The 27885-nt window shown below is 46.3% G+C and overlaps 1 pseudogene across 1 annotated transcript; it reads right to left on the bottom strand.

Annotated features, from left to right (window-relative positions):
• Window positions 1–349: 349 nt before the first annotated feature.
• On the bottom strand, window positions 350–26110 carry LOC307130334 (C3a anaphylatoxin chemotactic receptor-like; annotated as a pseudogene). The gene is made up of 2 exons: window positions 26032–26110; window positions 350–1432 (listed from the first exon to the last, which is right to left on the bottom strand). The product of its transcript is annotated as a C3a anaphylatoxin chemotactic receptor-like (transcript).
• Window positions 26111–27885: the final 1775 nt, after the last annotated feature.

The raw sequence follows: 27885 nt of genomic DNA, 5'->3' as shown, positions 1-27885 counted from the left end.
AGCCTATTACAACGTGGCTTAAAGATTGTGTAAAACAATCCAATCGAAAAGAAAAACATTAAAAAGGTAAAACTTTTACAATAAATCATCTGTAGGTTTCCCATAAAAAGCACACACAATACAACAATAAATGTTTTGCATCCCAGCCAGTATAGACGCAACAATACTGACTCAATCAATGGCATGAGTTTGGGGCTGGGCTATCTGTTGTTCCAACCATAGGAAAACAGGGGGTGTGTTAGAGAAACCTGCCTGAAATGGTGCATAAATTACACCTTTAGATTTTCTTTAGAACAAATATGGCTTTGAACCTCTGCTGATCTGGCATGGGAGCAAAGTGGAGAGCTTGTTAATATGCTTTATCGGACCACTTCAGTCTAATATGAATGAATATCTTCAGGACTGTTTTTCTAAAAGCATGTTTTGTTGTCCTGGCCACTGCCAGATGATGAGATGGTTGTGTCGCTTGCCTTGAGACCCTGTGTTTCTGAGAGGCCTGAACAAGAAGGGCGAGATGATCAGAAAGCCACATGATCTTCAGCAAACGTCATCTCCAGCACCAGCAGCAGAGACTGTTTAAGCTTCTTCTTAAACTCCTCACACATGAACACATAGAGAATGGGGTTCAGACAGCTGTTTATATAAACCAGGCACACTACAAATGGTCCTATATCCTTTATTACTTTTTTAAAGTCACTCCACTCATTCTCCATTGCAATTATAGTGCACAGCTGTTGAACATGAAAAGGAAACCAGCAAATGAAAAAGGCCAGGATCACAGATATAGTGACCCGGAAAGGCTTAAGCTTCTTTCCTCTTTTGAGACGTTTGGCCCGCACTCCGATAGCAATGTATGAAGATGCAATGATCAGGAAGGGGATGATAAAGCCCACTATAAACCTGTATATGAACAGAGACTTGATGATACTGGGGGGTTGTGTGTTATACGTGCATCGGTTATTCTCTTCCAAGCGGTTGATGACAAAGGGGATGCTGCAGAGAATAGATAAAACCCACACAAGTGCACAGATGATCCTGGCTTTGACCAGAGTTCGCTTGTTTTGAGCCCAAACAATCACCCAGGTGGACAGGCATCGGTCCAGGCTGATAGCGGTCAGCAAAAAAATGCTTGCAAACATGTTTAGCACTGCCACAAAGCTGACAAACTTGCACAAGGAGTCACCGAAGTACCAAGCATTCTTGTTAAAGGCAGTAACAAGGTTGAGGATGATGACTAAGATGGAGATGAAGTCTGCAATCGCCAAGTTGAGAAACCAAATGGAGTTTACAGTCGTCTTCATTTTGTAGCCGGTCACATATATGACGAGCCCGTTTCCAATGATACCCAAAGCAAAGACGACGAAATGTATGCATATATTGAAGATTTGAATGCTTGATAAGGCTTCTGTCTGGGTTGCATTGGTTGCATTCGCTGCACAAAGAAAAGAGAAAGAAAACTGTAAATAAAAGATGTAACATTTCTGATTATTTATTTTGATTTTGAATTGATTGAAAACTGAATCTATTAAAATAATTCATTCAGAAATCCAATTGATTCAATTCACAAATTCAACTCACTGACTCAATCTGGTTGCAGCCGTTTACAGCTCACAGTGTGGAATGGGATGATTTTCAGTTCCGCATAAAGCTGTTTTGGATAGTTATTACAGCCCTGGGGCCGTATTCACAAAACATCTTAAGGCTAAAAGTAGCTCCTAACTTGCCGATTTAGGAGAAACTCTTACAAATAATGGATGTGTCAGTCCCGATTTTTGCTTTAAAAGTTCTGTTTCTGTTCTGGGCAAGAATTGCAGCAATAACCCCCCCCTTAGGGTAAACAGAACAGAACCAACATAATGTATTGCAGATATCATTAATGTCAATATATAAATGTACAAAATAATTGGTGAATTTAGTCTGATTCAAGGGGAATCAGAATACCAAATCCTGACCAGATGAGAGGAGGAGCTGGGGATGGAGGAGTGTAAATGAGCTCTGGAGAACGCAATAGCTGATGATAGTACTGAAGGAGCTTATATATGTATGCTGTGATCAGGGCCATAGCTAGGGAATTATGGGCCCCCTGAAAAAAAACGTTGATGTGTGCCCCCAACGCCCTCCACTCATATCATATATGGTGGGCCTGTAAGATATGGAGGCCCACATCTGGTGCTATGCACCTAATAAGGATTTCTTACAAAATAACAAAACAGATAAATAAATAAATAAATAAATAAATGGAAATAAATGTTATTGCTTTTATTTATTTTATATGCAAAGTTGTACTTATATATATATATAAAAAATGGCATTAAGTGATTAATAACTTATTGTTTGAAGTCATCAAGCAATTATGCAAGACAACCTAATAAAATAACAAAAGACAAGAAATTGTATTCTTTTTTTTCTGGCTTACCAGAAATAGAAAAGGCCTATAAAATGTATTTCCAATCAGTCTGTCTAACAGCTGATATAAATATTCAGAAATTAAAAAGAACACAGTCAAATGTAAAATAAAACCATTTAAGTTTCTCACTGTCTTAATTTGTTTAAATTAATATTTTATTCAATAAAGCTTATAAATGTATCCAGCTCTAGCAAAGAGTTGTATTCACATTTTCTTGACAGAATTGTTAAAAATTTCACATCAGCTGGCAAGTCTGTATTCTTGTGACACGCATATCTATTTTTCAGCATGTTATACAAACCAACAAACTAAATAATAGCGCAAAAAGACGGGGACTTTGAGCGTGTAATCGTTTGGGCGGTGTGCGTCACTATACAGAGATGTGACCATACCGGAGTGCACTGGTGGCGACTCTTATTAGGTGTCCTATTCCGCTAAAGTAAATAGGCCAGGGAAAAGATCGGGACACGGCAGCCCATCACATCGACTCCCTGGTTACAGTGCACTAACCTCTCTTCCTAAAGAATGGTTTGATAGACTGATTAAGTAGCTATAGTTATCCTGGCCTCCCTCTCCTTTTCATGACGTTACTGGTACCCAGATTTTTTTACGTACATTTTCAGTCAGTTTCACTTCCACTGTAACTTTTTCTAACTAATATTGTTCTTGGAGCAGCCTTAACTCTGATTGGTTCTGTTCACTAGCTGTCGTGATTGCGATTTTATTGGATCTCTCTGCTGAAATAATAACCATCGGACTAAACCATTTTTAGGGAGGGGGGAGAGAGGGTTTAAACTTCTTAAACTATATTGCATGTTTTTGTGGTTTCCATTGAACTCTCAGGCATACAAATGTATATATTATAATGTGTCATAAGAGTAGGGGAATATATAACATAACTACTGGATTTAGTGGGTCCCCTGGGCAGGGGGGGGCCCTATAATTATCACCACCTTTCACCCCACTAGCAACGGCCCTGTCTGTGATAGACATCAGGCTTGTTTTATTTCACCCAGCGATGCGCAGACCGATTGGCGGCTGACTTGAAGCAGTGCATGCCGGTTAGAAATTTTGTCCGACTTTAGGCAGCTCCGACGTCACTTGACAGTGACGTATGTCAAAAAAGTGCCGCGAGAGCGATTCGAGAGCAGCCGGCTGGTGCAGTTTCTGGCATCTGGTTCACTATCTTTGTGGGGACTCTCCATAGACGTAATGGTTTTTATACTGTGCAAACTGTATATTCTCTCTCCTTACACTAACCCTACCCCTAAACCTACCCATCACACATACACACACACACACACACTCACACGCATTTTTATATTTTTCAAAAAAACTAATTCTGTATGATTTATACGCTTGCTTCCTCAATTTACGTCCCCATGGTGACACGAATCCCCATGAGTAAGTGTGCATTAAGGTTGAAGTCCCCACTGGGATAGAAAAACATGAACACACACACACACACACACACACACACACACACACACACACACACACACACACACACACACACACACACACACACACACACACACACACACACACACACACACACACACTAACAGCGGGCCCATATTATGTGAAGGTACAGGACAGAGTGAAAGTACACAGGACCTACAATTTCCACACTTTTATTTGTCCCGGGTCCTGTGGACCCGAACATCCTGTATGTAATATAAATGTGTAGGGGGGGTGTACAGTGTGTGGTCATTAAAAATGTGTTCTGATATATATTCCTCACAGAAAATGAGCCAAGGCCAATGAGTCTGAGTTTGAAAAATTAATTAATTGTATAATTTTTCTATTGATAAAAAATGAAAACGGGTCCCACAGAGCCTTGGGTGCTGAGCCTTTTCTTCATAAATACCCGAATTTGAGCTCCAGCTCGCGGACGTTTCCCATTTAGCCCAAACCCAGAGTATTTCCCCCATATCCCCGGCTGGGCCGAGAGTGAGGAGTCTGGGTGGCAGAGGGATGCAGAAAACTGTCAAGGTAACTAGGTGAGTTGACTGTGTACTGAATGGCTCCTCTCGAGACCATTTGAACGCTCCTCCCCAACTTTGTTTATAAAACATAATTTGTCACTTGAATTCTGCAATCTCTCGAGATGCAGACATGTAAGAGGCTGACAATTAGCTAAACATATTTGTTTAATTAGTGAAACTTAAAATATTTGAATATGGCAACATTCTTAATTTAAACCCTTTATTTGAATATGGAAACATGATGCCTCATTCTACAATATTTCTATGATTATGATTGAAATCACTGATATAGCAACGAGGTCAACACTGCCCTTACTCTTAGCTTAAGACTTCTCTCTATTGCTTAGTAAAAGTTGGTCTCAGCAGAGCTTTGTGAATATGTTTTTAGAGGAAACCCTTACCTCTTAACTTTTACTGCCATTTAGGAGAACTCTTAGTGGTAAGATAAAATGTGTGAATACAGCCCCTGACTTTCTGTATGAATCTTATTATTGGTGTTGAAATTAGAACCTCATTGTAAATCATGCTCAACATTAGGCTAAATCATGTTTAATGCATAATGTAATTTTATTTGGGAGAATTATGGGGAATACATGTTTGCAAATTCAGAGGTTACGGTACAAGGAGTTGCTCATTCTTACCTTGATACCACCAGGGGGTATTATATCCTATTCTCTATTTTATGTATAAAATGCATGATGTGTGTATGTTTTACAATACAACAGTATTTTAAAATAAAATTATGCTTTTATTTAAACTGTAAGAATAAACAAGCTTACTTTTAACCCAACAAAGTATTTGCTGTCTACAGCTTAAATGATGGCTGGTAGGTTTAAAGACTTTGTCAGCAAAATGTATTTCACCATTCACATGCAACATAAGACCACAGAACTGAACACAGAACAGACAATGCTGCAACTCAAATACTTTCATGCTGTTCTCAACAATGATGCTATCAGCCTGTTTAGCATTTAAGCAAATACATTTTGCATTAGCCTACAGTTGCTAATTATGCAGAATGACCATAACATTTTAACCACTATCCACTATTGACTTACACATGTGATTGAAATATATATATATATATATATATATATATATATATATATATATATATATATATATATATATATATATATATATATATATATATATATATATATATATATATATATATATACCTACAATAGTGGTTTACACTGAGAAACAATAGCAGTGATGGATGATGAGACATATTTTAGATCACTGTTAGATAAGATTCTAAGCATTTAACTCAAGTTGGCTTGCTGCATAATCTTGACCAAATCAACATTTCAGAGAAGTTACGATAATGATCTCAACCAAAGGTGTGGAGGAGTCCAAAAATGCAAGTCGCTTTGAAAAGGCATTACAGCAAATATAAACTGCCCACTTCACCCAGTTCTTTTCACAGGGCATCATATCTGTCTCAACAACACAGAAATGTGCTTGCAATATTATAATAGGTGTATTAAACATAGTCATAGCCTAAGGAATATTGCGTAGATGTAGATTCTTACCCATTTTCAGTCCTTTTATTCTGTTCTTCCTGCAGGTGTGTGTTATCAAAGCTCATAACAATGTCTTCACATGAACAATTGCTTGTGGTTTCCCCTTTATTTGTATGAAAGAGAAAGTGGGGTGGAGTGATGATGCAACAAGGGAACTATGATTCTGTGGAAAACGATTTTGAATATCAGCTTTCAAAGGTAAAAGTTACAGTCTTCCATTGGAACAAAAAATAGAATCATATAATTTATTAACAATCAAAAAAAAAAAAAATTCTAAATATTTATGACAACAGAAGAATGAAGGGCAAAGCAAATCATTATATTTCTGCACATTGATATGTGTTTTGAGCATGATTATATAAAATTATGTTAAAAAAAAAAATTATATTCCATTTGTTGATAATATAATTTATCTTTCTTCTTGAGTGTTTAAAAGCAGCAAAGAGGGCGCCATCTAGAGGCTGCCATCTTCACTTTATCATCTTCCTTTTCTTCTACCTTTCTGTGGCTTATAAATTAAATACAATTATTTATGTCCTCTTCATTCTAACCTGTTTAACTCTGTACAATTTTGAACTTGGCATTACAGTTCTTCATGCAAATGTTAGGATGAATCGCTTGTTGTACTGCTTATTTGAAATGAGGATGAATTACTTGTTGTTATTTGTAAGCCATTTCCTTAGCTAAAAGCATCTGCTAAACGATTAAATGTGAACTTATCAAAAGACCGGACCTTTTAAGCCATTGAGACAAAATGGACAAAAAGCACCATAAAAGAGGTCCATATGGCTTACGCACTAAATAAACTTCTTAAGTCCTTGATAGCATTTTAAGAGGATCAGACTTGTGCTTTTGGTCTTTTTATTTTCTGATACAAGCAAAATCTTAATTTGCATAATGCAGAAATGTATAGAGTGGTGCATGTATGACATCGTTTGTAGGCCAAAACGCGGAAACGACTGGTACGGTTCCATCATCCCGGAGTCAATGGGTTTTTTCAAAGGGGGTTTTGGTTAAATGGCTGAAATAAGGTCTGTGGTGAACACAAGCTCAAGACACTTTCACATTTTATTCTACGACATACAATACATTCATCCACTTTTTGAAGCTGTTACGTGTCTTGAAAAAGGCGGTTGCTAACAAATGGCTTAATGGGATTACAGAGCCTTCCGAGGAGATTAAACGTCTTCATGCTGAACACGTAAACTCAGTCCACTTTTACAGCCTCATTATGCTCATAATTGTGCTCTTATAAACTAGTCTAACTCAAACGTTCTGGAAAAATGTTTTAGATAAAAATTCAACAAATTCAACATCACCATCACTAAGCTTCCGATAACTCTTTAGTTATCGGAAGCTTAGTGATGGTGATGTTGAATTTGTGGGGCCGTGGTGTAGTTTATGTATAGCTTACCTTTGCATTTAGGCTTCAAAATTCATAAAAGTTGTGTTCATCTGTGAAAATGATCTTGATGGAAAAAACCCTGCAAGTATCATAAACTGTTTTTGATCACAGAGCTTGTTTTTGTTTTTTTGTTGTTATAACCCAAAAGTGATAACCTAAAAGACTATGAGAAAAATCCACACTGGCAGTGTGATGCTAACTGCCGGTTGGCCTACAAAAGTTTAATGATGCAGCAAGCGTAGAGGGTACCAAGGCATGAATAAGCAAATATATAATGCAAATACTGTTAAGATATCAGGATATAACATCATTCCACTGATGCACTTTTCATTTACATGCAATTAAAACATCAGTTTTATAAGGTACACTGTAACGTTATATATATATTAGGGCTGTCAAAAGATTAATCGCGATTAATCGCATCCAAAATAAAAGTTTGTGTTTACATAATATATGTGTGTGTACTCTGTTAATTATTATTTATATATAAATACACACACAAGCATGTATATATTTAAGAAAAAAAAATATTATTTTTATATATAAAGCGTCTCGGTTACGTATGGTAACCTTCGTTCCCTGAAGGAGGGAACGGAGACGTACGTCGGTAATAACCGACGAATTGGGATCACTTTAGAGAGCCCCTATCAGCTTCGAGATTTAGAGAACAGGCCAATGGGCCATTGGCGTGCGAGATTTGCATCTCGCGCTCCGCCCCGCGCCGCAGGTATAAACAGGAAGCGAGAGCATCGCACTGACGTTTTTCACTGAGGAGCCGAACTAGTGACTCGGCCATGCAGTGATGGTAAGGAACTGTGGCGACGGGACGTACGTCTCCGTTCCCTCCTTCAGGGAACGAGGGTTACCATACGTAACCGAGACGTTCCCTTTCAGTCGGTCACTACGACGTACGTCGGTAATAACCGACGAATTGGGATCCCTATGGAAAACGCCACAGTTACTACCACTTCCAGCGCCCAGCGAGAGCCCCTCAGACCCCGTTCTGATGCGGGCGGGGAAATTCACGCAGGGAGAGTCATACTGCTGTTCCGCAAGACCCATTCAGCAGACTTATTGGATAACGCTGGGAAAGCGTGCCCGAAGGACGCTGCGGGAGCCACATCATGCCCGGAGGGAGTTACCATGTGGAGAGAACACGTATGGGCTGGCCATGGGCAGCACAACATACGGAAGTCCCAGAGGTGGCCCCAGCCTATACAGGCGGGGGACGACACCGAACTGAGATGGCAGAGGAACTCTGCCAAGGGAAAGACACGAGCTCACCGTAGGGAGCTGTACCGTGGAGAATACACGTATGGGACCGCCGTAGGGGTCACGACATACGGACCCCAGTCCGACACAAGTTCCACCAATGCATACAAGTGCCAGACCTGGCGTCGAACGCTCCGCCACATCCGACTGCCGAGGGGTGCGGAGGACTCAACAGGGTTCGCCAATCCTGGGGAACTCGACTGGAGAAAATAAGCGCACGTATCCGTTCCATGGGGAAGGGAATGGCGCAGCAAGCCGACACTTAGAACGGGCACTTCAGCTGCTGACTATGGGAAGCGAGCACACGAGAAGCCACCGGTTCTACACGTAGGCTATAAAACCTAGCGAACGTGTTAGGTGTCACCCAGCCCGCAGCTACACAATATCTGTCAGCGAGGCGCCACGAGCCAGCGCCCAGGAAGAAGCAACACCCCTAGTGGAGTGGGCTCTTAACCCGAGCGGGCAGGGCACGTCTTGGGCTTCATAAGCCAAGACGATGGCGTCCACTATCCAGTGGGCCATCCTCAGCTTGGAGACAGCCTTTCCCTTCTGCTGTCCTCCGTAACAGATGAAGAGCTGCTCTGAGGTCCTAAGCTTTGCGTTCTGTCAACATAGACGCGCAGGGCGCGAACTGGACAGAGAAAAGCCAGGGCTGGGTCTGCCTCCTCCGAAGGCAGCGCTTGCAGGCTCACCACTTGGTCCCGGAAGGGAGTAGTGGGAACCTTGGCACATATCCAGGCCGGGGTCTCACGGTTACCTGAGAGTCACCTGGCCCGAATCCCAGGCACGATTCGTCGACCGAAAATGCCTGCAGGTCCCCTACCCTCTTAACTGAGGCCAATGCAATCAGGAGTATTGTCTTTAGAGACAAGATCTTAAGCTCCGCTGACTGTAAAGGCTCAAAGGGCGCCCTCTGAAGTGCGTCAGCACCAGAGTCAAGTCCCAAGAGGGTATAAAGGGAGGACGAGGCGGATTTAATCTCCTCGCCCCCCCAGGAACCTGACGATCAAATCGTGCTCGCCTAATGAATTTAACCATTAACCAGGTCATGATTGCGCTATAGCGGCAACATACACCTTGAGGGTGGAGGGAGACAGCTTTCGCTCCAACCCGTCTTGAAGAAAAGAGAGCACAGATCTGACCGAACACTTTCGGGGGTCTTCTCGGTGAGAAGAGCACCAGTCGACGAACAGGTTCCACTTCAACGCATATAGCCGTCTCGTAGAGGGGGCTCTGGCGGAAGTGATGGTGTCAACTACCGCTTGTGGTAGGTCACCTAGAACCTCCGCATCCCGTCCAGGGACCAGACATGGAGTTTCCAGAGGTCCGGACGCAGGTGCCACAGGGTGCCGCGTCTCTGAGTCAGGAGGTCCTTCCTCAGAGGAATGGGCCAAGGAGGTGCTGTCGCGAGGAGCACTAGTTTCGGGAACCAAGTCCTGTTGGGCCAGTACGGAGCTACCAAGAGGAGCTGCTCCTCGTCCTCCCTGACCTTGCACCGTGTCTGTGCATTAAGGCTCACTGGGGGGGGAACGCATATTTGCGTAGGCCCCGGGGCCAGCTGTGTGCCAGGGCATCCGTGCCGAGGGTTCCCCCGGGCAGGGAATAGTACCACTGGCAGTGGGTCGTGTCGGGGCGGCAAACAGATCGATCTGTGCGGCCCCAAGCGACTCCAAATCAGCTGGACCACCTGGGGGTGGAGTCTCCACTCCCCGGGCAGCACGGGCAACCGTGACAGCTCGTCGGCCGCACGATTGAGCGGGCCCGGAATGTGGATGGCACGAAGGGACCTCAGATGCTTCGGACTCCACAGAAGGAGATGGCGGGTGAGTTGGGACATGCGGCGGGAGCGTAGACCACCCTGTTTGATGATGTACGCAACGGCCGCAGTGCTGTCCGTCCGGATCAGAACGTGCTTGTCTTTGAGCGACCCTTTGAGGTGGCTGAGAGCAAGACGAACCGCCAGCAACTCCAGGCAATTGATATGCCATTGCAGTTGGGGCCCCGTCCACAGACCCGATACTGCAAGCCCGTTGTACGTGGCACCCCAGCCCGTGGATGAGGCATCCGTGGAGACAACAGAATGCCTGGACACTTGTTCTAGAGGCACTCCTGCCCGTAGAAATGAAGGGTCCGACCACGGGCTGAAGGTTTGGCGGCATCTCGGCGTCACTTGGACACGGAGGGACCCGCTGTGCCACGCCCATCTCGGGACTCGGTCGTGTAGCCAGTGTTGAAGCGGTCTCATATGGAGCAGCCCTAGCGGCGTTACTGCGGCTGCTGCTGCCATATGCCCCAGGAGCCTCTGAAATTATTTCAGTGGAACCGCTGTACTGCGTTTGAACGTATTCAAGCAGCTCAACACCGACTGGACACGCTCCTCGGTGAGGCGCGCTGTCATGGCGACCGAGTCGATCTCCATCCCGAGAAAAGAGATCCTCTGTACGGGACAGAGTTTGCTCTTCTCCCAGTTGACCCGAAGACCCTGGGGACGGACGCACCTGAAGATGCGTTGCTGCGTTAACATTCTGAACGGCATCCTGTGGAGGGAACGGTTCAAGTAAGGCAGGTCCAAGATTGGCTGTAACCCGCCGCCTTTCTTGGGTACAATGAAGTACGGGCTGTAGAACCCGGACTTCATATCGGCTGGAGGGACCGGCTTTATCGCGTCCTTCGCCAGTAGGACAGCGATCTCCGCCTGAAGCACGGGGGCATCCACCCACGTAATAGACGTGAAGTGAACGCCCCCGAACCTGGGCGGACGCCGGGCGAACTGAATCGCAAGCCGAGTCTGATGGTACAGATGACCCAGCGAGACGGGCTGGGGAGCGCTAGCCAGGCTCCCAGAGACCGAACAAGCGGGGCCATCGGTACCACAGACGTACCCGCAGCAGGGCAGCGAGGCGGAATGCAGGGACCCCAGGACGACATGGGAGTGGTCCGTGTAGGGGTCTGGGTCTGACACACGACCTGCATCCGCTGAGGGGGTGCGCGAGTGTGGGAAGGCCGCTTGAGTGCGTTCCCACAGCCGGCACCCCCTGCTGGCGATTTGGAGAGGCACCAGAGGCTGACAAGGCATGGGAGCGTTGTACACCGCCCAGCGCATTCTCCAAATGAAGGAGGGGCTGAGCGTGGCAAGGCTTTGTGGCATTGCACACGGTCTGCCTCACCTCCTTCCTCAGCGGGGAACAAGAGCGGCGAGGCATAGCGTCGCGCACTGTCGTCCACACACCGCTGAGAAGAGGGGAATGAGAGTGGCGAGGCTTGTAGCGTCACACACTGCCATTCTCGCCCTCTTGTGGGGAGGGGAATGAGGGCGGCGAGGCTTGTAGCGTCACACGCTGCCATTCCTGAACTCCCGAGACCCAGAGATATTGGAACTGTTCTTTTCTTTTTTTTTTTTTTTTTATATATATATTTTTGGGTACCACTGGCTGTTTTTAACCCCAGTGACGGAACAGAATTACTAATGGTTTTTACCCGGCCCTCCTCCGGGGGAAGAACAGTCCCGAACCAAATCCGGGTCAATGGTGTTTCTGGACATCGTCTAGCCAAGGGCCAGCGCTGTGCGCAGCTCAACCTCGGCTGAGAACTACCCTCATGCCCTAAGCAGGGCGGAGGTGGCCTGCCAGTGGCACTGCCACCCCACCGATGAGGGTAGTGAGAGAGAGGAAAACTTTATACAGATTATGGCCCTATTGGTGTTCCATATTTTGGCACCAATAGTTCCATAATGCAAAAGCCTTCCAACGCACATCCGGGAAAGGCAAGGGGCAGGCAAGGCGATTTATGCGTTGCACTATGCCTCAGCCACCCGGGAAAGCATGGCTGTCGAGCATGAATCGGATTCAGCACGAGCGCCCACTATTATAGTGGGAATCTCAGCATCATCTTCATTCTCAACACATAACAGCCCTCTCTCCGATGCAGCGATTGACATCTGTCCTCTGCTAGAGCCCCAAATGAAACGCTAGGTCCCTTTTTTTTTTTTTTTTTTTAGGACCAGCAATCCCATCTGTAAGCCACCAGCAGACATGTGAGACAGTGGGCGTGGCCGTGAGACGGCACACGGCGCGCTGAACACTCAAGCCCTTATGAAAAAGGCAAGACCAACAGCGCGCCGACGTGGCTATGCTCTCATTAGAGAGCATAGACCACCCACAAACACAGTCTCAACATGCGTAGCCGGCGAGTGACGCGCGCTGAGTTGCCGTGGCAACCCGCGCTGTCACTCAGCAGCTAGACGGCACACGGCGCGCTGAACACTCAAACACTCAAACCCTCACGCGGAAGGTGAGATGACCAGCGCGTCGACGTGATCCGGTTCCCCTGAGAGAACACGGATCACCCACGAACACAGTCTCAACATGTTTATGCGAGAGGGATCGTGGCCGTCAGGACAGGAAACATCCGCATCCAGAAACGCACGAGTGGAATGACGTCTTGAAAAAGACGCAGTGTCACACCCGTGTTGCTCTTTTGTGAGGAAACGCTCTTTAAACAGTGCTGAAGCACCCAGGGGAAGACCGCGGCAACACACAGGTGGTAAGTGCAGTCCTGTGGTGCACTCACTGAAACAAACGCCTTCACCAGACCGACAGATGCTGTGAGAACAGCAGTTTGTTATGATGATGCAGCGGTGAACATGCGGTCGCGCTGATCGTGCCTTTTCGCCAACACAGAGCGTCCTTCTCGTTCTCTGGAGCATCTCTCTTGCAGATAGGCTTTCTTTTAGAAAAGCAGGCTTGCTTCATCAACGCCGTTCGGCTCCGAAGTGAATGACGTCAGTGCGATGCTCTCGCTTCCTGTTTATACCCGCGGCGCGGGGCGGAGCGCGAGATGCAAATCTCGCACGCCAATGGCCCATTGGCCTGTTCTCTAAATCTCGAAGCTGATAGGGGCTCTCTAAAGTGATCCCAATTCGTCAGTTATTACCGACGTACATCGTAGTGACCGACTGAAAGGGAACAGGCTAATATGTTAATGCTAATGTTTCGTAAGTGCCATATTGCTTTGGTCACAAGCTAGAAGTTGGTCTCATGTGGCACATCGATGTAAATAAACGCTAGTTCATATGAACCCTGTTTGAGATGCAGCAAGTTGACATAAATCAGAGTTTGAGTTGGTTTCTTATTTGTGAGCCTGGGTGTTCTGGTGTCAAGGTTAGTCCACTTCCTCAATGGTAGGACCAGAGGAGGAACCACTTCCTGCCCCTCCAGGAAATCCCCTAGGCATGCCACCTGCATGGGCCCTGATAGAGCTGGGTGATAATGGGGTTGCACACTTTTTCCAGCTCCTTCTGTTGGTGCTCATATTCTTCCTTTTCTGCAGTCTGTGGCACAAGACATAAGAATTGGTTTAGAAGATGATCTTGTTGTTCTGTGAGGTGACTCATTGCTTAATGCAGCATTTCCCAGCTCTGTTATGAAAGCACATCAACAGTTGGGTTCAATGGGGTTAAAGGCACACCCTAAAGGGTTAGTTCGCCCCAAAATGAAAATTAGACCATGATTTACTCACCCTCAAGTCATTCTAGGTGTATATGACATTCTTCTTTCAGACGAATAAAATCAGAGTTATTAGAAATGTCCTGGCTCTTCCCAGCTTTATAATGGCAGTGACTTGATTGGGTCATTTTGAAGTCCAAAAAAGTGCATCTATCCATCTGCTCCACATTGCCCCGTGGGATTAACCCTGAGCTGTTTTCTGGGCCCTGGAGGTTTTTTGACATGCCCTGATATTTGAGCTTATTTCTGTTACTTGTAACATTTTCATGGCTAAAGTCTGAGTACACTGTTTTAAGCACAAACTCTGCAACAATAATATGTGAGTAGCATGTGTGTAAAAGTTTGGAGTTTTGAGAAAATTACATTTATGCGTGGTTTTGGAAAGAAAAAAAAATATCACTGTTATAAGGCTATAAAATCCATACTGAATATTTGTTCACAAGACTTTTGATAACTGGATCACGTAGGCTAGAAATTTTGCTTCAAGTCGATGTAAAAATCACTCTGGCCACTCATTCACATAAAACAATATACTGATTTAAAATGTCTAAGACATGTTTTGTGATAGTAAGGCTTATGCGAGGAGGGCGTGAATCATCATGAATATGTGTTTCACACCTGAGAAAGACAAAGACCCCTCCCCTAATCCTAATGGCCATGTCAGCTGAATGACTGTGAGGGAACTAGAACAAAGAATGTGAGGAGATAAAAATAATAAAAATAATGGCTTTTTGAATTGCTTGCTTTTATTTACAACAAAACATCATCCAAATATACACAACAAAGGACAAAAAGTGGGACAAAAATAAGGGACAATAGTGGTTCTTTATAAGGGACCCTCAAAGTGTATGTTATTTCAGTGTCTGCAGTTAAGTGTGTGTATAAAAGGTTCCCGGATATAAAAACATTTGATTTGCTCAAACTATTAATGCACAATTTAATCCTAAAAATAATTTTAACATCATAGAAATTAATGTCAGTTGTTACACGCAAACTATCTAAAGCTTTTGTACCATTATACATACAGTTCAAAAGTTTGGGGTCAGTAAGAATTTGTTTTAAATTAATAATTTTATTAATAATTAATATTTTTTAAGAAATCAATAGTTTTGTTCAACTGTTTTCAACATGGATCTCCCATTACAGTATCGCAGTTGAATATTTGTTTGCAATATAATCTACAAATGCATACACAAACAGATGTTCCTGCCACGTTTACAGGCGTTTTATTCGAACACACCTTTGCTGAACAAACTAAACGCTCCTGCGTATATATAATAAATATTTTAAAAAACGAGCGTGCCGCATCGCAGGAGCATCATGGCGGAGCTGCGTTATTCTAAATGTTAACGAACTTGAGCGTGCAAAAGACGCAACATATGTGAACGACCACTTAGTCAGTGGTCAGATGAGCGTAGTAGTCAATAAACGGGACAAGGGAGAACATTTAGGCTCAATATACAGGACGTCCGGGCTAATACGGGACAGTAGGCAACCCTACTTTAATATCAAGCTGTCTTTAATATTATAGAGCATAAAATACCCTCATTTCATACTGTATGTGTATTAGCATTGAAAGGTTGCCTAACTGTCTATATTTAATTTTCAACGTTTCCGTTGATTTCACACATTTTAGTCTAGCAATAGTTCAACTTATTAGTTGAACTATTGCTAGACTAAAATGTGTAAATTTATGCATAAATAACGCTAATATAAGTGAGAATAAATGTTTTACCTTAAAAATTCTCATCTTAAAATTGCTCTTTTCTTCTTCTCAGGTAATTCCAAGATAAACTCACAGCCTCTCTTCCAAACTTGATGAAAAGCAGAAGAATGATGAAGATGATGATTTATTTTGAGGTGACGGGGGGCATTTACAGATTTGCGTTCCTTCCATGTGGACGATTTGCATGTGAATCTCTTTGCGCGTGTGTGGGTGTGGTCACATTAAAGATAACGAGGCTCCGCTTGAGGAACTGTGCCTCTCGCTGTTTTCATACAGATTACAAAAACAGAGAATATATATATTTTTAATATAAATTACTTAATTTAAAAGTAGACATTCAAAGCTTTATAAAGAGATATCTGACGTGTTTGTGTCAGTTTTTCAGACAGACGGGAGAACACGCATCCTGTTTGTTTTCTTTATTTAGCGAAAAGCACAACATTTGTGTTTTATTTCATTTAGTGTACACAAATAAAAGGAGACACTTTAAGCTTTGTAAAGACATATCTTTCATGTCTGTGAGGCCAAAAATGACGGAGTATTTTAAGTTGTATAAAGGCCTTCTGAAGCAAAGAGCTTCCGGCGGTCAGCGGTACACAAGTCAATTTATGGCGAAAGAGTAACCCTTGACCCTTGAACCCTTGACGCATGCGTATTGACGAACGCAGAAGTGCAGAGGATAGAGCAAAACAAAATACCCGTCATGAATTAGAGTCTAAAACTAGAATTTTTAAAGGGAAATGGCGGAGGATTTCGATTTAAGAGAAGGGGGGCTTGAGTTTGTTGCCCAGCCCTATCCGCAAGAGGCGTCAAAGCTTCCGATGCTCCTATACATCACGTCAGGGGTTACTCTTTTAGCGCAAGTAGACTTGTGTACTGCTGACCACCGGAAGCTAGTTATTTTAGTCTATAAAGTTTTAAATATGGATATTTATCGTACACTTGGCTTCAAAAGGCCTTTATTAACACCCCGGAGCCATGTGGAGCTAGACTGGGTAAACCCAGCCTGATCTGCCGGTGATTTGATTTCGCCCTGCAACTCAGTCTGGAAACCTGTACATTCATTTCTACTGCTTCTGTTACACTTTTGCGGGAACCAATCACAGACTGGCTTATCCACCTAGCGCGCCATTGGTGGGTTTAACACAATGACGGATAGAGAAGCCATGGGCCGTTGCTCTTTGATCACACCTCTTGTGGTCTGATTGGTTGAAGAATGTCTCGGTTACGTCTGTAACCTTAGTTCCCTGAGTAGGGAACGAGACACTGCGTCACCGCTTTGGGAACGCCTCTGCTTGATTGCGTCGTGAAGCACATATGTCATCAGTCCAATAGAGAGACGGAACATCATAGACCGGTGACGTCATCGACTGGAAAGTATAAAGCATCCCCGGAAACACACGTCAACAGCTTCTGTAAAAAGTATGAAGCAAGGCGCTTGTGGGCATGCAGGTAGTATGGCAGGGTGACGCAGCATCTCGTTCCCTACTCAGGGAACTAAGGTTACAGACTTAACCAAGACGTTCCCCTTCATGGGAACTCGAGCTGCGTCACCGCTTTGGGAACGAGACTAACCAAGCCCCCATAGGAGCTGGATACCCGCCTGTGTACTCAGGAAGCGAGCACCCGAGCCCCCGGAGAAGTGTTAATGTCTAGTTCGTAGAACCTGGCGAAAGTGAGCGGTGAGGACCATCCAGCCGCATCACAGCCCTGCCAAAAGAGCCTGAGAGGCCACCATAGTCCTGGTTGAGTGGGACCGGATAGCCAAAGGAGAAGGCTGCCCGGCCGCCACATAAGCAAGTGAAATGGCCTCGACCACCCACTTGCTCATCCTCTGCTTAGAAACTGGTCCCCCTCTCGAGGGTGACCCGTAACACACAAACAACTGTTCAGATCTCCTCCACAGGGCAGCTCTGTGGACATAAGCATCTAGTGCACGAACAGGGCAAAGCAGATTAAGTCTTTCCTGGTCTGATGTCACAAAGGGCGGAGGACAGAAAGCCTTAAGTACAATAGGTCTCACAGGATTAGTGAGAACCTTAGGAACATAACCCGGCCTAGGAGACAGGAAGGCCCTGGCCATACCGGGAGCAAATTCCAAGCACGAGGGTGCCACCGAAAGGGCTTGTAAATCTCCAATTCTTTTCAAAGACGAAATAGCAAGCATAAAGATAGTCTTAAGAGAAAGAAACTTCTCTGAAACTTCCTCAAGCGGCTCAAAGGGAGCCTCGGAAAGACCTTAAAGCACAATGGCCAAGTCCCAGGCTGGCACCCTGGTGCGCACAACAGGTCTTAACCTCAAGGTTCCACGGAGGAAACGAGTTCTGCCAGAAAGACTCGGGAGAATAAATACTGTGACAATTATCCATTTATTAACAACCCAGCAAGCAATAAAGTATATTGGCATAGGCCCCGTCCGTAGCTCGCAATCTGAGGGTCCGGACTCTGCATATCCTGCCTGAAGACGAAGGCAGAGGCGCAGCCGACCCCCACGTGAGGTATGGAAGGGACCATCCTGGTGGTGGTGGGGTGGATGTAGGGAAGGATTTGACTTGGAGGTGGTGGGGAGGATGGCGGTGAATGGGAGCGTCAGCATCTGCGAACTCAGACATGAGTAAGTACCGATCTTTTATACCCAGGTATTTAGCATGTGATTGGATAGATAAAATTAAAGTGACATGACAATTAAGTCTTCCTGGCAGAACTTACGCTAAAGCTTCCATTTCTGCCAGAAAGACTCGGGAGAATAAATACTGTGACAATTATCCATTTATTAACAACCCAGCAAGCAATAAAGTATATTGGCATAGGCCCCGTCCGTAGCTCGCAATCTGAGGGTCCGGACTCTGCATATCCTGCCTGAAGACGAAGGCAGAGGCGCAGCCGACCCCCAAGAATAAGTGGAAGAATACTTTCACCTGGACGGAGCCTATCCTACCCCCAAAAAATGGTGAAAAATAAAAATAGACCCACCGGTCTTGTATCCTGGGATTCCTACAAAGAAGAAGAATAAGAGTTAACATGTTAAGCGTGAACATGGAACGCCAACTGCTGATGGCTAAAGCCGCTTCATGATTAAACAGAACTTGAATTTATAGTTGTAGATGAGTACTACACGTGAGCAATTCATATCTGCTGCTGCATAAATGTACATTTGGCCATTTTTGTTTTATATAATATATATTTATATATAAAACATGTATAACCACAGAGACAAGGCCGCAGGGCCACGAAGACAAGGCCGCAGGGCCACAAAGACGAGGCCGCAGGGCCACAGAGACGAGGCCGCAGGGCCACACGGCCTATTAGACCACAGAGACGAGGCCGCCGGGCCACACGGTCTGTTAGACCACAGAGACAAGGCCGCAGGGCCACAGAGACAAGGCCGCAGGGCCACAAAGACGAGGCCGCAGGGCCACAGAGACGAGGCCGCCGGGCCACACGGTCTGTTAGACCACAGAGACAAGGCCGCAGGGCCACAGAGACAAGGCCGCAGGGCCACACGGTCTGCTAGACCACAGAGACAAGGCCGCAGGGCCACACGGTCTGTTAGACCACAGAGACAAGGCCGCAGGGCCGCACGGTCTGCTAGACCACAGAGACAAGGCCGCAGGGCCGCACGGACTGCTAGACCACAGAGACAAGGCCGTAGGGCCGCACGGACTGCTAGACCACAGAGACAAGGCCGCAGGGCCGCACGGACTGCTAGACCCAGAGACAAGGCCGCAGGGCCGCACGGACTGCTAGACCACAGAGACAAGGCCGTAGGGCCGCACGGACTGCTAGACCACAGAGACAAGGCCGCAGGCCGCACGGACTGCTAGACCACAGAGACAAGGCCGCAGGCCGCACGGACTGCTAGACACAGAGACAAGGCCGCAGGGCCGCACGGACTGCTGAACCATAGAGACAAGGCCGCAGGGCCACAGAGACAAGGCCGCAGGGCCACAGAGACAAGGCCGCCGGGCCACACGGCCTGTTAGACCACAGAGACAAGGCCGCCGGGCCACAAGGACAAGGCCGCAGGGCCACAGAGACAAGGCCGCCGGGCCACAGAGACAAGGCCGCCGGGCCACACGGCCTGATAGACCACAGAGACAAGGCCGCCGGGCCACACGGTCTGGTAGACCACAGAGACAAGGCCGCAGGGCCGCGCGGTCTGCTAGACCACAGAGACAAGGCCGCAGGGCCGCGCGGTCTGTTAGACCACAGAGACAAGGCCGCAGGGCCACAAGGACAAGGCCGCAGGGCCACAGAGACAAGGCCGCCGGGCCACAGAGACAAGGCCGCCGGGCCACACGGCCTGCTAGACCACAGAGACAAGGCCGCCGGGCCACACGGCCTGATAGACCACAGAGACAAGGCCGCTGGGCCACACGGTCTGGTAGACCACAGAGACAAGGCCGCAGGGCCACAAGGACAAGGCCGCAGGGCCACAGAGACAAGGCCGCCGGGCCACAGAGACAAGGCCGCCGGGCCACACGGCCTGATAGACCACAGAGACAAGGCCGCCGGGCCACACGGCCTGATAGACCACAGAGACAAGGCCGCCGGGCCACACGGCCTGATAGACCACAGAGACAAGGCCGCCGGGCCACACGGTCTGGTAGACCACAGAGACAAGGCCGCAGGGCCGCGCGGTCTGCTAGACCACAGAAACAAGGCCGCAGGGCCGCGCGGTCTGTTAGACCACAGAGACAAGGCCGCAGGGCCACAGAGACAAGGCCGCCGGGCCACACGGCCTGATAGACCACAGAGACAAGGCCGCAGGGCCACACGGTCTGCTAGACCACAGAGACAAGGCCGCAGGGCCACACGGTCTGCTAGACCACAGAGACAAGGCCGCAGGGCCACACGGTCTGCTAGACCACAGAGACAAGGCCGCAGGGCCACACGGTCTGCTAGACCACAGAGACAAGGCCGCAGGGCCACACGAAAAAAGGTAAATAAAATAGACCCACCTGTCTTGTGTCCTGGAGTTCCTACAAAGAAGAAGAATAAGAGTTAACATGTTAAGCGTGAACATGGAACGCCGCCTGCTGATGGCTAAAGGCCACTTCATGATTAAACAGAATGATGTTTTTTTTTTTTTTTTTTTTTTTTTTTTTTTTTCAGAGACAAGGCCGCAGGGCCACACAGTCTGCTAGACCACAGAGACAAGGCCGCAGGGCCACACGCCATCTTTGATATAGTAGAAAGACCATGCTATCATAACGTACCGAGCCGAATTGGCCGGAACACCACCACCAGTAGTTGCATAGGGATTTACCAGAACCATTACTGGAGAGCTTGCTGAGCTTCAAGGATGATTTTAGAATCTGTCTTGTATAAGACTTGAATGCAGAAGAACATCATCTTCACGGTAGCTTAAATGCTGGCCTAGAATTTCCGCTGTCGTAGCTGTAGAAAGTCTGATATGAAGAGAAGGAGGTAAACTGCAGCTTTTAAGTCAGTATAAAAGTGGGTCTGAACCAGGCCTTAGAGAGAGATGCTCCATTAGATAAAAATAGGGGGGAGTGGTCAGAAGTCTTAGGATGAACGTGAAGATATTTAACCTTAGAAGTGAAGGGACAGTAATTATTCTTCATCTTAGAAATTGTTCATGTGATACCAGAACCTTTAAAGTCATTCTAGAATGCTTAAGTAAAAGAGTAAAGAAATTGGGTGAGAAGTGACGATCAGAACAGGAAAGACCGAGAGTAGAATCAAACTGATTAGTTTCTAAAGTGAATTTCCCTGGACACATGAAGCCGAAAGGCTTATAAAACATGGCTTCTATCGGAATATCGGTGTAAGTGGAAGATCAACCTTAAAAGCTTTGAACGTACCTGATGTTTGTTAAGACAAGTAGGTAATCCTAGTTTTACCTTTGGAATTATGGGAGAGTTTAATGAACATGCCTGATGGTTTAAGCATTGCTGAAGAAACCATCTTGACCATCATGGAATCCTGCATTCAAATGCTTCTTGATAGGAGAGACCTTAGTAGAGGATGCCAACTCTGCGCGTTGAGCTATGTTCGTAGCAACACCAATCTGAAAGAATGGCCCATGCACAGGCGAGTTAGAGATCACACATCTTTCCATCTGCAGTTAGGAGGATTCTAAACCCCTGGGCGTAGCTCCCGCTCACATCTTGATAGAACACCATCTAACCGTCAACCTGCTGAGAGAACCCCCAAAAGAAAATAAACCAGAACAGCATGACAAATACATAACATGCGCATGTGATTGAGAACACCGGACGATGCCCTTGCAAAAGGAAAAATTATGTTTTATATGTTTAAGCTTTACTAGCTAATAAAACCATAACTAGCTATATAGGAACCGACACCGCTACCGAACCTATGGAAGAGATCGAAGCGAAATTTTCATTTGATACCTAAGCCAGGATAATACTGTGTGATTTTAGCCACGTTTGGCAGTATGAGACAATATCGCAATCCTAAAAATTCCTAGAATAAAATCTGATGTCTTTAATAATTAGTTTGACATGTTCCCCAACGCCATGATAATTTAGTGAATTAGTTGATGTAAATCTCCAGACACGTCTTCGTGCGTCTGATTAACATACAGCCTGCTGTAAATGCACTGAGATCCCCCAGGGTGGCATCAGGATCGCAGTCTGAAAAGCAACAAATCACAATGTCTATAAGCGCACCGTGTGTGCCAGCTTTAGTGAAGAGAAAAACTTACTGCGAGAGAACTCGCTGTTTGCGGCGCAGCCAGAAATCAATACGCATATGCAGACTGTGCAACAGTCAATGCTATATTTACTCCCCTGTATATTGTTTTAGTCACGATAGAATTCAGTGTGAGTGTAACTGATCACAGGCATGTCTTTTCTGTAGCTCAAACAGTAGAGCATGGCACCAGCAACGCCGAGCCGCGGGCCCGATTCCCAGGAAAAGCAAGACCCGAAAACGCCAAATGTGCACCCTGAATGCAACTCAAGGTGCCCGGACAAAAGCGTCCGCCAAATGCATAAATGTAATGTCCGTTGGGCACTCGAATACAATGCCCAATTGGAGGCGCTACACAAAACAGAAAACACACAATCAGGATTGAATGGTTCAGAGCTTGTTCACCGCTAATTCTGCCTTCCAGTGCATACGTTTGACCAACGAATAGTAGAACATCCAATAGATCATGATTCGGTGTAGTCAGATTGACCACAGCAGTTTCCACTGAGTTTATCTGAACTGAAGCATCTGGCAGTTTCATGCGTTTATAAAGGAGTGCACTCTGCTCACTATATTCATAAAAGATTTGAATAATTGTATTCCCGTGCTGCCATTTAGATGCTGTGCGATGCAATCTTATGATAACAGGTCGGATTGAGTAAGGAATTAAATTAGTACTGCTATCGAATATCAAGTCAACCTTGTTTTGTATGCAAACCTTACCCAACATATGATGCTGAGAGTACAAGCGAGATACACATTTGTTTTATTCATGAATGTAGCCATGGCGTCCTAGCACGGAAGTCCAAGGGAGACATAACACCAAATTCTAAGTTTCTAGAAATATAAGGGTGATTCTTCAATTGGGGGCTATTTTGCCATCTTACATTTTGATGAATGAAATTTGGTTGAATTTTGTTAAAATTATGTCAAGACAATGTTTACATGCTTTGATGTAAAGATATAAAAATGGCCACGACTGAGCTTAAATGTAATTTGAGTATTTTATATCCATTTGCCAACTGGCACTGCAAAACGTCATTACCATCACAACATCAAAAAGTATCATAATGCAAAGAATGTATCAAGGAGATAATTTAAACTCATTTATCTTGCAAACATTGTTAACCTTCAACAATACGTATAAAAAACGAAATGTTTCCATTCAGCGAATTACATATATTTTCTTGTTCTCACCATCAAAATGTGTTTTTCTGTGTTCATCAAAGCACACTTTTGTTTAATTTCTGGAAAATTAATTTGAGATGTTTTTTCTTTGAATAGGTGGATGAGTATTTCATTAGGCTTTCCATGTAGCACCTGAAGATTGAACATAAAACAGCACCTTTATATGAGCACAGAACGCTACAGATCTTCCTCATAGGGAAGGAAGCCATATCGAATCACGAAAGGAAGCCGGTCCAACGCTTGGTGCCCCGTATGTTTGAGCAAAATATGTACTCTGCTGGATGACAGCCAACACTTCAAGCTTGAAACTTTGTTGTGACAGTTAAATTGCATATGTGACGAACTCACAACACTTGGAAGATGAATCTAACGCCATTGAATCAGACCGGATCAAAGCACTGATGTCGGTGCTGTACCTAAATATGCTTATTTGCTCAGCATAGTTTTTAAATTCAATTTTAGTGATCTGATAACAATCGCGATTTCAGCTTAACTTCAGTTCAACATGAAGCCCCGATTAAATGGGTGCATGTTGCTTTAAAACCCGTGTTAATTTTCCTTGCATTCGTAGGGAGAATGATAGAGTCAAAATATGCTGTGCATATCTGTTCTGTTTCAGTTTTATAACAAAATACTATCTATAGCGGTAACCGGTGTCATGCGAATCATTTACGAGCACTATGGGCATAACGAGTCACAACGAGAGATCACGTTGCACGAGCAGACCGGCAAACACCTGTGCGCGTCTCACACGATGCATGTGTGTGCTCTATACAGATATGCTTGCGACAAAGTTGAAAAAGAGTAATATACTACACCCAATCGGCATCGGAATGCATAACCATATGCATATCACTGTGATAAATGCTGATGTAGTGATGTCGCCAGAATGGTGATGAAAACCACAGCCGTGTCTTTGATAACATGCCCAGATAGTCCTCATGAAGCGATTGATCTGAGTCTGACGTGAGACTTGCTCTTGTTAGTGAAGCACTCGCGTCTGTTACTGCGGTAACCCATTGAACAGAATGAAAGGCTGACATGGACTTAGAACGCCACTGTAAACACATTATTAGTTATCGTAGGACCAGCGATCGACCACTACGGAACGCCCAGATCGTCAAGTGAATGGGAGCGTCAGCATCTGCGAACTCAGACATGAGTAAGTACCGATCTTTTATACCCAGGTATTTAGCATGTGATTGGATAGATAAAATTAAAGTGACATGACAATTAAGTCTTCCTGGCAGAACTTACGCTAAAGCTTCCATTTACTAAAGGGTGTTGCCCCAAAGAAACACCACCCAAAGGAGTGTGGTAAGCAGCTAAGGCCCCCACATACACCTTCAGTGTGGAGGGAGCTAACCCAGCGGAGAATCTCTCCTGCAGGAACTCCAGCACCGCACTCGCAGGGCAGTTAACTGGATCCCACAGGCACTCTCTCCACCATACAGTTAAGAGTTTCCACTTCAGAGCGTACAGTTTCCTCGTGGAGGGAGCTCTAGAGTGTAGAATGGTCTCCACAACCTCAGCTGAGAGACCAGAGCTTATGAGCTGGGCCCCCTCAGAGGCCAAGCCCACAGCTTCCACAACTCTGGGCGAGGGTGTATGAAGACACCGCCCGCCTGAGAGAGAAGGTCCTCCCTGAGTGGAATCTCCAGGGGAGAGCCGTTGAGGAGAGACACAATGTCCAAGAACCATACTCGGCCCGGCCAGACCGGGGCTACTAGCAGAAGACGGGCCCCGTCCCGGCGCACTCTCTCTAGAACTCCCGGAAGCAGAGCGATCGGGGGAAATGCATACAGGGGCAGCCTCGGCCACTCCTGCACCATTACGTCCAGTCCGAGAGGAGCTGGAGGCGTTAGGGAGAACCACAGTTTACAATGGGTGTTCTTGTGTGTTGCAAACAGGTCCACTTGGGCCCTGCCGAACTTCTCCCAAAGGAGCTCCACCACCTCGGTGTGAAGTCTCCATTCCCCGGGCCTCGGCCCCTGTCTCAACAGGATGTCTGCTTCCACATTCAACCGCCCAGGGATGTACATAGCTCTCACTGAGAGAAGTTTCCCCTGGGACCAAAGGAGAATAAGGCGCGCCAGTTTGTACAACTGATGAGACCTCAGACCCCTTGATGGTTGATATAGGAGACCACCGATGTGCTGTCTGTGTGAACAAGCACATGATGGCCCCTGAGATACGGCAGGAAGTGCTTCAGAGCCTGAAACACTGCCAACATTTCTAGACAATTTATGTGCCACGAATGATGGTGTTCCTGCCATATACCACTCATGGTCGCCCCCAGCCCGTAAGGGAGGCATCCGTGCTCAGAGATACCTGCTTGCACGGTGCTCCCAGTAACGGGCTTAGGGCCAGAAACCGAGGATCCTTCCACATGACCAAGGAGTGGAGACATTGCCGCAAAACCTTGATAACCCGAAAAGGATTTCCCCTTGGGGAAAAACCTCTGGTTTTGAGCCACCACTGTAATGGTCTAATGTACAACAGGCCGCACGGAATGATATTGGACGCTGCTGCCATGAGACCCAGCAGTCTCTGAAACTGCTTTACAGTAAGTGACTGGTCTAGCTTCACCCCTCTCACGGCTGAGCGGATCGACTCCATGCGAGGCTCTAATAAGCAGGCGCGCATAGAGACCGAATCCCAACTCACGCCTAGATACGTTATTCTCTGGATCGGAGAAAGAACGTTCTTCTTGGAGTTGAGCCTCAGCCCCAACCTCCTCATGTGCGTGAGCACAACAATGTTGAACCGCTCGATGTTGAACCGCGAGACGAGATGACTGTGCTAGGATCAGCCAGTCATCGATGTAACTGAGAATGCAAATCCCCTGCATACGCAAGGGGACTAACGCAGCGTTCACACACTTCGTGAACGTGCAGGGTGAAAGATCTAGACCGAAGGGAAGCACCCGATATTGATACGCTTCTCCCTTGAAAGCGAATCTCAGGAACTTCCTGTGCTGCGGAAGAGATGTGGAAATAAGCATCTTTGAGATCTATCGTGACAAACCAGTCCTCAGACCTGATCTGAGATACGATCTGTTTGAGTGTGAGCATCTTGAACTTGAGCTTCGCTACGGCCCGGTTCAAGACACGAAGATCCAAGATAGGGCGCAACCCTCCATCCTTCTTTGGCACTATGAAGTACCGGCTGTAAAAGCCTGACTCCCTGTCTGCGGGGGGAACCCTCTCTATCGCCCCCTTTTGCAGCAGAGTCTGTACTTCTTGAGACATAACCAGAGCCTGCTCGGCGCCCACCACTGTAGGTAGAACCCCGTCGAAACTGGGAGGACGACATCTGAATCAAGCAGAAAGCTCTTATCTTTCTCCTTAATCTCGGTCAGATTTAGCCAAAGATGTCTCTCCGTGACCACCAGGGCTGCCATAGAACCGCCAATACATCTGGCTGTCTCCTTGGTGGCACCGAGGGCTAAATGATGAGGATCAGAGCTCACTGACTACATCAGCCCCGATCTCAGTGCTTTCCCCGAGGTCCCTCAGCAGGTCAGCCTGGTATGCCTGCACTATAGCCATAGTATGCAGACTTTTACCCACTAAAGCTGATGTCACTCTGAACGGTTTAGTGGGCAGCGATGGAGCCTTAATAGTCGATGCCGATTCGGGAGAGAGATGGTTCGCAAGTGTCTCTTCCACCCTCGGCACCGAACCATACCCATGTCTTTTCAGTCCCCCGATGTTGCTATACATAGATGTATGGGGACTGAAAACTCTTGCTGACATGGGCCGCCTCCACGATCTCGACACCTCGGTGTGGAGATCTGTGAAGAACGGAAGGCTCCGCCACGGAGGCTGAGCAGAGCGGGCAGGCAGGAAGCGCTCATCGAGCCTACTTTTAACAGCGGCACGCTCCTGATTAATATCCTGCGCTGGCCAGTCAATGTTTAATCTGGCCACTGCTCTGCTCAGAACCTCTACAAGCTCCTCACTCGTGGGGGATTGAAGTGGCGAATCTTCAACCCCCGGCTCGATACTGCAGACATCAACCTCCTCGGAGGATGACAACTGCAGCACAGAGGCCGCCCCCTGGGCGGGAGAAACCGCAGCGCGGGCTCCCGAACCCAGAGAAGCAGCCGTGGATCTGACGGGAGAAGGCTGAGATAGGGCGGGGCCCGTCTCAAAACCGTCCGACAGATCCATTTGCGAACCC

This window comes from Gobio gobio (genome assembly GCF_949357685.1).
Source record: "Gobio gobio genome assembly, chromosome: 8".
Lineage (NCBI taxonomy): Eukaryota > Metazoa > Chordata > Actinopteri > Cypriniformes > Gobionidae > Gobio > Gobio gobio.
Note: the sequence above shows the minus strand (reverse complement) of the source record. Positions and strands in the feature narration are given on the sequence as shown.